Source organism: Glycine max, chromosome 17 (genome assembly GCF_000004515.6).
Source record: "Glycine max cultivar Williams 82 chromosome 17, Glycine_max_v4.0, whole genome shotgun sequence".
Classification (NCBI taxonomy): Eukaryota; Viridiplantae; Streptophyta; class Magnoliopsida; order Fabales; family Fabaceae; genus Glycine; species Glycine max.
Window position 1 is genome coordinate 22,583,013 of NC_038253.2, and position 11,971 is coordinate 22,594,983.

Genomic DNA, 11,971 nt, shown 5'->3' on the forward strand with positions numbered 1-11,971 from the left:
TCATATGTATGTTAACATCGGTTCTCCAAAACCGATGTTAACATTCATACATTCAACATCGTCACTTTCAACATCGATTTTAGAACCGATGTAGAATGTTCTAAATAACCGATGTTGAAAGTGTATTTTCTAGTAGTGCCACCTTGTTCTATACCTATGTATATTATATGATTATGTTGGGATTATTTAATAATAATAATAATAATAATAATAATAATAGTGTTAATTGATTATGTTATTATGTTGAATGGTTATGTTTGGATGATTTAAGAATAATTATTTTGATTCAACTATTGTAATTTTTCAGTAAGTATTTTGTTCTTGATTTGTTGGTTTTATTCTTAAGTGAGGATACCATACGTAGATAAGGGTATATAGCTGCCTAGCGACTATGGGAATAAGGGTAGTTGTTATCTATGCATATATATGGGCAAATATGACTTTTTTTTAAAACATGGATATAGAGAAAATGCTTTTTTTTTGTGTGCTTTCTTTACTGATATAGACAATGCTATAACACAACACCTAACACCTCCCCATTATGATACCTAGTCAAAGATATATTTAATTGAGAAAAATATTAATATTAATATTAATATTATTTTTTATGAGTATCATTGGACTTCATTTACTTTCAAAGGATTAATAAAATTTAGACATACCAAGTCAACTTGAAAAACTTATTCAAGTTTCCAATTGAAAATCTTATTTCAAATAAGTGAATTTTCATGTATGCTAACACATATATTTGTTTTCTCCTTTTTTTGTGCATGAGAATATATATACTTAGCTTCTATGGATTTTTTGCCTTCATCTTTTTACCAATTTTGGCTGAAATATTAATTTTTTTTTGGTATAAGACCCAGAACACCGGGTGGTGGTGGTGGTGGTGGTGGTGGTGCTACACACCAATTTCCAAGGGAACTTGGCCAAGGCTCTTGCTCTGGCTATTGCATAACCTTTCAATCCCCAAGAGACCCCAGACACAAGTTCTAGAAAATTACTAGCAATGCCTCTCTACGTTTCTCCTCAAAGAGGTTCATTGATAATGTGCCAAGTACTCCCTCACATGCACGTTCTGTGAACAATGGGGAGAAGCCTTACTCTAGAGAATAATGTCATGATAATAATATTAATAATAAGAATAAGAAGAAGAACTATGAGAGGGAGAGTTCTTCCTTGAAGAGGCGCATTGAATATGTGCTAAGTACTCCCTTTCGTGCACGTTCAATGAACATTAGGGAGAAGCTTAACTCCGGAGAAAAATGCCATGATAATAATAAGAAGAACTATGAGAGGGAGGATTCTTTGGGCTAGAAACCCTTAATAAAGGGAACAATACTTCTGAAAGGTTTTATTCTCGAAGCACGGGAAAGGGTAGGGACAAGAACAAGAATATAGTGGAAACGGGTGTGAACAATGTGATTGAGGAAACAAGGAAGAGGCCAATGCTAAATTGGGGTGAAGGACTTGCTAAGTTTGACAAAAAGAAAATTGAGGGTGATTGTGTAAGTGTTGCTACTCCAGCTTTTGGTGCATGCAGTTCCTTCTTAGGTGTCTTGTTAGATTCTATCGAATACTCTTTATTATGGTCATTTGAATAAACTTCTCAAGAAACATGTATAGTAATTGTTGGAAAGATGTCTTAATTGCGGTCACCCCTAACCCACCTTAGCTGTGGCGAGTAACCTTGGGCAAAGAGAGGTGTGTTGATGTCCCCCATCGACTAAAATGAACTAAGTCCTATTTGTATATACTTCTCTGTATGTAATTATAAGAAAGGAAAATAAGAAGATAAAATGTACTAGGCTTCTTTCATAAGTTTAAATGAACTTATGTACTTCTACATTCAGTGAAGTTAGATGAGAGACCTTTCTATCTAAGTTAGGCGGCAGTGTCAATATTGTTGGGATGCTTGTCTTGACTGTGATGTCTTTGCATGCCTATTTTGCTGAATGAATAGACATTTTGGTCCCTGTCTTTGTAGCCATTTTGCACATTTGTCCTTATCTTTTTGAAATGTATAAAATAGTCCCTATTTTTGCATAAGTTTTGCAAAATAGTCTTTCTGTTAAATTTTAAAGTAACACCGTTAGTGAGATGCATTGTTGGGAAATTTAGTGCCACGTAGACTATTCGACGTGGCACTAAAATAACACCTCTCTCTCTCTTGTGATTCTCTTTCTTTCTCTCTCTTTCTTTTTCTCTCATAATTCTCGTCACTCCAGCATTGCCTCTTTCTTCTCCAGAACTCTTGTTGTCACTGGACCAACTTCAGTTTCCAGTTTAGCCTTTGCCTCTTTTACCATTTCATGTAATTCTTTATATTTTGAAGTACCATCCAAAAGACTATAGCTCAAATATATCCTGTAACATAGTACATCTACACGCAGGGCATCTTTTGCTATATTTAGTTGCTTTTTCCAACATCTGCCGGTATTAAACTATAGAACTCATTCTACAAGGCATCAAGGGAATATGAGCAGTTAAAAACTGATATAAAATAAACCATGAAAGATTACCTTGAATTTTCTCATTGACAGCTGCAACCTCTTCTTCATGCTTCTCATGAATTAAGTACATAACCTCGTAATGGCGCACTGCATAGGTAATAAAACAGAGTATTGTGAGATAGAGCAGTTGATATATGTATATATATTGACAGTTGTAAACCAATATCGTATGGCAGCTATGCCTGGAATGAAAGCAGTCACAAAAACTCCAAAAGTTAATGTTATAGTTTTTTTTAACAGAAAATTGATGTTATAGTTGAAATTGCAGTTGTCAACCATGCATATTTCAGACCTAGTTCATAACAAACACTGTTGTGCTATTTTATTTTATTTAAAACCAACACTGTGTTATGTTATTTATTAGCATAAAATAGAGTAATTAATTAATTAGCTAGGTTATATATATATATATATATATGATTTTACAAAGAAAGTTTGAGACATATGTGAGGGAAAAAAAGTGTTAAAGAAAACTTTCTACTATATTGTGAATGTATTGGATTCAAACATAACTAATTTCCATGATACCCATAGTCTAGGGCAAAAATAACAATAATTAAAAATGTAAAAATATTAACTAACCATGATTCCAACTCAAAATAGATAGAATGGAAGACTAGAAATTAGAGAGGAAATGATAAGTAGCAACCCATTTGCGAAGAAGTTTATGCTCTTTGCACTAAAGTTAGCTACCTCTTGATTTACCAATGCAATGAGATTAAGTCATGGATTATTTCCAAGTTACCAAAGTGCACAGCATGACCTCATCTCTACGTACATCATTATCTTAGAGAGAGAGAGAGAGTACAAGGAATAAAAAAAATGCTTGGTTTCTTTACCAAATTTATGAATATTGAATATTTTGGAGGAACCAGAAATTAAAGGCGATGGCTATAGGGACCCTTCATTTTTAAATCATGATGGAAATATATATATATATATATATATATATATATATATATATATATATATATATATATATATATATATATATGAAGATGACATGCAATGAACCCACTCATTATATTCCTTTCCTTTCTTGTAATTATTGCTAATCTTATATATCTATATTCAAACAAGCTCGTGACTGCTTTCATTCTTAAATTGAACTGATTAGAAACTTTTTTTTTTCCAGGCATAGCTGCCATACGGTATTGGTTTACAACTGTCAATATATATATATATATATATATATATATATATATATATATATATAAGTGCGCCACTACGAGGCTATGTACTTAATTCATGAGAAGCATGAAGAAGAGGTTGCAGCTGTCAATGAGAAAATTCAAGGTAATCTTTCATGGTTTATTTTATATCATTTTTTAACTGCTCATATTCCCTTGATGCCTTGTAGAATGAGTTCTATAGTTTAATATTGGCAGATGTTGGAAGAAGCAGCTAAATATAGCAAAAGATGCCCGACTTGTAGATGTACTATGTTACAGGATATATTTGAACTACAGGCTTTTTGATGGTACTTCAAAATATAAAGAATTACATGAAATGGTAAAAGAGGCAAAGGCTATACCGGAAACTGAAGTTGGTCCAGTGACAACAAGAGTTATGGAGAAGAAAGAGGCAATGCTGGAGTGACGTGAATTATGAGAGAGAAAGAAAGAGAATCACAAGAGAGAGAGAGGTGTTACTTTAGTGCGTGCCACGTCGAATAGTCTATGTGATACTAAAATTGTAAACAATGCATCTCACTAACGGTGTTACTTTAAAATTTAACGGAAAGACTATTTTGCAAAACTTATGTAAAGTATGGACTATTTTTTACATTTCAAAAAGATAGGGACTAATGTGCAAAATGGCTATAAAGACAGGGACCAAAATGCCTATTCACTCCTATTTTGCTTTAAAAAGATATACTTTATAAAACTTAAGTGCATATGTTGATTTTAGCTTATAAGAGAAGTTCTATTTATTTACCTAATAGTAGTTTTTCGGATAGGACCTTAAGCTTCTCTTATAAGTTAAAATTGACTTATCCATGGGAAAATTTATAGAAGCTATCATTTATGTTTTCAAAAAGCTTATTTTATCATTTATGCTTTCTCTTATAATCAGGCCCTTTAGTCTTTTTTAGCTAGCTATCTATGGGAATTGGTTACATAACAAAGGCACTTACCCTGTTGGAATGTTTATTACTACTAATATATTGTAGCAACATCTCATTTGTCAGGGTATTGTTGATTTTAGATCATGTAGAATTATAATGAACATAGGACTTTGATATTTGGTGAGTCATGTTTATTTAGGTGTCTGAATGTATTATGTATGCACATGCTCATTTTTTGTCCTTATGTTTGTATTACTTGTTTGCCATAACCTAATTAGTTTTACTTTGTAGTAGGTGTGGGCGATACGTTGCGCGTACAAGCTGAAATTATGGACAATGATGTTTGTGATTTGGGAGGTTCACCCGGTCTCGTGTCTCCAAAAAGTCATCAACTGAAGTCTTCTTTGAGTTCACAGAGGAAAAATGCCAACTCTTTGAACAGGATGAGGTCTTCAATTGTTGAGTTGCTACATTCTGACAAGCCTAGCTCTATGGATTCTAGTCCAGAAGGATTCACTGCAATGACTAAGTTGCAGATATGGAAAAATGTCATTTCACAAGTACTGGAGCAAACAAAAATGGAAATTTGTTCACTTGAGAATGAACTAGAGCCACTACAATCTAAATCTGGGGATGGAATGCCATGTCACAATGCAAAATATTGTGATAAAGAAATTGGAGACTATGATAAGGTCACTCGTCGTCCAGAACCGTCACAAATTGGCCCTTTCGATGACGACAATAACATAGAGAAAATGATGCCTCTTTCAACTAACTTGCATTGTATGCATGATACTACCAAAGAAAATCATATCAATAGTCCTAGAATAACAACATCAAAATTTATAGACACAGAACCCTTGATAAAAATGGTTTCTTCTCTTGGTGGTGATAGTTCATTTTCATCATCAATGGCAATTGAAGATGGGATGAAAGCTCACACTAGCACAAGCTTTTATTCTGGTATTGACGATGATACTTTACCTAACACTATTATTTCTTCCAATAGAGAAACTACACAAAGTGCATGTGCAGTATTTGAGAAGTTCATGCATAATGAAATTGGCAAGATTATTAGTAATGTTGGAGTTAGTTATAGCTCACTCTCTCATGTTGATGCATTCATTAAGGACAAATTTGCAGAGAAAAACATGATTGCAGGCTTTAAGGAGGAAGCTTTAACAATTAAGTATAAAGCCTTTGATTGCCTATGGAAGAGAGATATGTGCTTAAGATATCTAAGGAAATGCACCCGAACCTCTCCTAGCAATCTCAAATTGCATCTCAAAGTTGTCACTAATTGTTGTATGAAGAACCTATCCTCTATTCATTATTATTGTTTTCCTTTCCACCCTGGTATGGATATGAATCTTTCTAACTATTTTTTTTTTTGCTAAAAACATGGCATTAGTTTTGTTGTTTGTTTCCTTACATAAATAAGTTAGTGTAATGTACAAAATCACTAGGTGTTGGTTGCTAATTTCTTTGCATAGTTAGCTCGGCTGTTGTAATTTGATATGGCCCTATATAAACTCTTTACATAAAAAAGGGAGGGAAGTAACCAAGAGTTTATTGTTTTTCTATTGTTTGTTAAATTGGGAATCATATAGAATTTAAATTCGGGAAAAATTGCTTTCAATAGAGCTCAATGGTGTCTCTCAATCCATTTAACCAACCATGCCAGGTGAGACAAGGCTTGGTTGTTGATGATAATTTTGTAACTTTATATTTTTTTTTTGTGTGTTAGTGCATAATGTTTGCTTAGTGTTAATAATGATAGATGTCAGAACAAGGAGGAAGGCCAATGTTCCGATGTATAAACACACTATTGTTCCACCATGGTGGGATTCCCTTCAATAATTAACAACACTTTGTTTGCATACTACACTTATTAACCACGAAGTGGGATGGCTACCATATGGAAGAATAAAGATATGAAATAAATAACTTGTAATTCTTTTTTATAATTAAACACAATATCAAGAGTTTTACAACACTGCTCAATCAATTGAGCTAGACTTCTTTGGTAAATAACTGATAATTTATACTATACACATAGAAGTTTTTAAAAGTAAAAAGTTATCCAAAATTAAAGATGTGTTCAGTTTTTAATAAATAATAATCAATAGTATATATAGTATAACACACATTTTCCATTAAATATGAGACTAATGAGATGATAATATGAAGTTAAAAATAAATAGAACATGATGGAATGTGAGGAAGCTAGGTTTGAGGGAAGGCTAATTGGAGGAATTTGTGTTTGATTTTTGTTATTTTTGGCTGTTTATGAAGGCTCTGTTGCTCATTATTTTTTTAAAATTCTTTTTGTTTATGAAGTCTCTATTGATTCCGTATAGTCGTAATTATTGACTCCGAATCTATACACATATAGATGCTTAAAAAGAAAAATTAGAGGGTTTTTAAACAATTCTTCATTGATGATTTAAGAGATCTAGAAAAAAATATCAAACCTAACCTATTCTTTGTTCATACCTCCAAGAGAACACTCTTCCTTTTTCTAATAATTGCTATAACTTGGCTCACATTCTTCTATTATCAATGAAATAACATTTTGAGAATCAAACTCCATAGTTAACCTTGTATACCTTCTAGATCACATGATACGAATGCCATTGAGAATGGCCCAAAATTTCGTATATAAACTAAACACATGCTTAAATTAGAAACATAAGACAACTTCACTTTACCTTTTTCATCCCATAGCACTCCTCCATATGTCGATTCTCCACCACTAGTTATCATCCCATTGCAGTTCAACTTGAACTCCCCTACTTCTGGTGATTGCCAGTAAGAAGGAAACCTATAAAGTTGTCCTTGGGTTGGCATTTGGGTAACTTGTTTGGCTTTCCTAAACCTTATAACATTAAACGTAAAGGCTTTTATTCATGATACTTTCTAATGTAGCTGCATGTAGAGCTTGTAGGACTTGGATCTTCTTCATCAATGGAGTCCTTTACTTCTTGAAGATCTATGGCAACGAAATGAAGAAGTAGGAAAGGTGATTGGAGACACCACTTCAAGGAGAAGATGAGTCAAGAACAAGCTCACCAACATAGGAAGTCATGGATAAGAGCTTGAAGGTAGGAGAAGTGAGTGGAAGCATATTTATTCAAATCATGATGGCCACAAAATGGTCTGCAATGAAAATGCTGGTATGACTGACTGATTGCTTGTTGGTTCATTCACTTTTGAATGTTGTATCATGCACTATAGTTTGTGTCGCATCTTGCTTTCCCGTTCAACAAATCTTGCTCAAGCTTTTAAGGAGGATTTGATTCTGTTGTGGTCCCTTCAGACTGGTCATCAAATTGAGTGGACTCATCTTGTCCGCTACCGTATGCATAAGGCATTACAAGCAAATGCACCTCTTTCATACCCCCAACTTGTCACTCTCTTTTTCCAACATTTTAACGTCCCTCTAGATGATGAACCCTTTGTTAAGGTTAAACGTTATTTTGCTATTGGAGCTGCTGTTGTTGCATCCTATGGCTATCGGAAGGATATGGATGGTCAGTGGGTATGGACACAAGACCTTCCACCTACTGTTCCTTATGAACATACACCCTCACCACCACCACAAAGGGATTCCTCATCTTCACTGCTGCATGATGTTCTAAGTGAACTTTGGGATCTTCGTGTCATTGTAGGTGATCATTTTGATGCTATGGATTCCCGTATAATGCATCTTGAGTCACTTCATCCGTCGCTGCTTTGATCCTCCGACAAATCCATAGAGCTTTTCAGTACCATTTTATCTAGCATTATCTGTCTTTAAAATCCTTGATATTTCAAACTTTCTGCATTTTGTTTATTTAGGATTTGGTCATTTATAATTTTGTTTTGGACTTGATATGTTTAGCACTATGATCTATTTTGGTGTTTTCCATACTTTCAACACTTGGTTGATTATTGTGTGAATGATTATTTATTTTTGGACATGTATGGATCTTTCTACTCCTTCTTTATGCTTTTACAGTGCTTTCTTATTTTTGATGTTGTCAAAGGGGGAGAGAAATGTGTAAGGTATAGGGTATATCTTCTAAAAATATTTACTCTACTAAGCAATGATTGCAAATTTAAGGGGGAGTGATCGTATCGCAAAGAAATATTTTTTGTACATTTTTTTAGATGGTTATCATCATTAAAAAGGGGAAGAATGTGAATGTATGTGTATGAAGGTTTTGATGATGCCAAGATATAAGCAACACAAGATTACTTCAAGCCAAAATTCAAGATGAAGAAAAAGACAAGACTTAGTTTATTTGTTAAAAGAATCTCATATTGGTTAAAGAAGGTTTTGGCCTCAAAACTTGATTTCCAAATGATTTTATAAAAAAAACCTTAAAATAGTTTTTATCAGTACAAATAAGTATTTTTTTCCAGTGGTAATCGATTACAAGGCATTGTAATCGATTATCAGAGACAGATTACTATAGAGGATTTTCAAAAAGAAGTTTGAAATTTGAATTTTAAATGTTGTAATCGATTACCACTTTCTTGTAATCGATTACCAATAATGAAAACTTCAGAAATTTAAATTGAAAAGTCATGACCCCTCAATATATAACTATGTAATCGATTATTAAGAAAATGTAATCGATTACCAGTGAGAGAATATTTGAAAAATATTTTGAAAAGTCTCATCTCTTCAAAAGATTTTTGAAAAGCCACCAAGGGCCTATAAGTATGTGACTTGTCTATGAAAATCTTTAGAGTTTTCATAACCATATTGTCTTGTTCTCTTAGAAACAAATCATTGGCCAAACACTTGCAAATCAATTGAGTATTCTTCTAAGATCTTTAACTTGTATCATCTTCTCTAAAAGAGAGAAAAACATTTGTACTTTCTAAAAAAGAATTATTGTGATCAAGAGAATGTTTATCTCTTGAATTGTGAGAATCCTAAACACAAGGGAGAGGGAAAATCTCAAGTTGGTTGCTTGAGGACTGGATGTAGGCACGAGAAGTGGTTCAGAAGTTGTAAAAGAGTTTTACAAAGATAGTGAAAATCTCAAGTATGCTTGAGGACTGGATGTAGGCACGAGAAGTGGTCGAACCAGTATAAATCGAGTTTGCAATTCTCTATTCCCTTATCTCATTTATTTTATTGTAATTGATTTTGTCTTGCACGTTTAAAGAATATTGATTAAATTGATTACTACTTCTTCTTTTGCATTTTAAACCTATTATATATCATTTAAAAAGGGGATTAAAACTTGTTAGTCAAAAATTCTTAAAAACTTAATTCACCCCCCTCTTAAGTTATTGAGGCCACTTGTCCAACAATGTGATATATTTGTTATTGATGTGCATGTTGATCTTCAACAAAAACTGTGTTTTTAAGTAATGGGATGTGATATATTTGTTATTGATGATTGAAATTATGAATAATGTTGTCATTGTAATGATTGGAATTTTTGGGAAAAGTCTTAATTACAGAGGAGACTTCGCCCAAAATTTTATATTTGTTTTTCTATTTACTTTTTTTATTAAATTTTAAATGGGCATAAGGGTTTGTTTTGAATACCATAGTTTTCCTCTTTAATTTAGAATATTCCTTAAATTTCCAGTCTCGTGATATTATGGATTATTGTTGTATGAGGTTTGTGTTGTCTAAAGACCTGGAGAATGTGAATCCCATGCATGAATTTATGTGTATGTATGTGGAATATGATTGCTTGTGATGTTCATAATGATGTTGAGATGAGATGATATTAATGTTGATGATAATGTTGAGATGAGATCATGTTGACGTTGATAATGATATTCAGATGAGATGAGATTAATGTTGATGACAATGTTAAGATGAGATGATGTTGATGTTGATAATGACATTGAGATAAGATGATGTTGATGTTTATGATGTCATTGTGATGATGTATGTTGTGTATGTACATGGGGGTGCAGTGAACATGTTGGATATCCCTGGAGGGGGAAATAAAGTGTTTAAAGATTTTTAAGCCTCTCTGGAGAAAGAAAGGGATGGCTTAGAATCTTTAACCATCCATGGTCAGTGTATTGATGATGCCCATGTCTCATACATCATATTACATGGAAACTGATGCAATCCTATCCCACAAGGGCATTGGATAGAAGACTTGAAAAAGATTAGGCCAGAGATGCAGCAAAAGGCCTTAGGATTCTCATGAGCCTTAGGATAGAATTTGGGCCCATGGGCTAAGTATGAGCCCACTTATCTTTGTAAATATTATAATATGTTTTCCTTCTTTTGGGCCTTGTATTTTGGTCATTTTTAGGTTTGTAGGATACCCTACAAATTAAGGGTACCCTACCTTACAAGTTAAGGATACCCTAGTAGTATAGTGTTTTAGCCTTGTATTTCAGGGCATTTTGAGTAGTCTTTGTAGTAGGGATTTTTTTGTATTTTCATGTATTTTGGCATGGGGTGAGCTTAGCTATTGGAGGGGTGTGAGTATCTCCCCTCTAGCTTCTCAAGGAAGCGTTCTTCCTCGCTTCCCAAGGAAGCTACCTTCTTTGCTTCTCAAGGAAGCTTCCCATTGTATTTTCGTGTACTTTGGCATGAGGGTGAGCTTAGCTATTGGAGGGGTGTGAGTAGCCCCCCTCTAGCTTCTCAAGGAAGCTTTCTTCCTCTAGCTTCCCAAGGAAGCTACCTTCCTTGCTTCTCAAGGAAGATTCCCATGTGCTAGGCTATAAATAGAAACATGTGTAACACTTGTCATAACTTTAATGAATGAGAAACACGTGAGACACACTTCAAAGTTCAACTTCTCTCCCTAATCTCCTTCAATTCCCATCCCCCTCTCTCTCTCTCATTCTCTTCCTCCATTGAAGCTTCCTTTCTAAGCTTCTTATCCAAGGCATTCTCTTGGTGGTGAATGATGCAATCCTACCCCCCCAAGGGCATTGTATAGAGGACTCCAAGAAGATTGAGCTAGAGATACAAGAGAAGGCCATAAGGTTCTCATGAGCCTTAGGGTAGACTTCGGGCCCATGGGCTACGTATGAGTCCACTTATCTTTATACATATTAGATTAAGGTTTCATTATTTTTTTGGGCCTTGTATTTAGGGCTTCATAATGTAGGTAGGGTACCCTAGAAATGCAGGATTTTCAGCCCTTGTATTTTAGAGAACCTAGACTAGTTTTTGTATTAAGGGTAGTTTTGTAATTTCTCATGCATTAAGTGAATATTTGATGTGTGTGTTGGAAAATAAATTTAATTGAATTGGGAGAAGCCCAATCCAATTAAAATTTAGAGGGGGAGGTGAGCATTTGCTTGCTACTCCTCATTGCCACATCCTGTAGTCACACTTTGTGCATGTCCTTAATGCTTTGCACGCCTCACGACACCTAAGCACACTTAGTGGAGAATCTTGGACTTGATC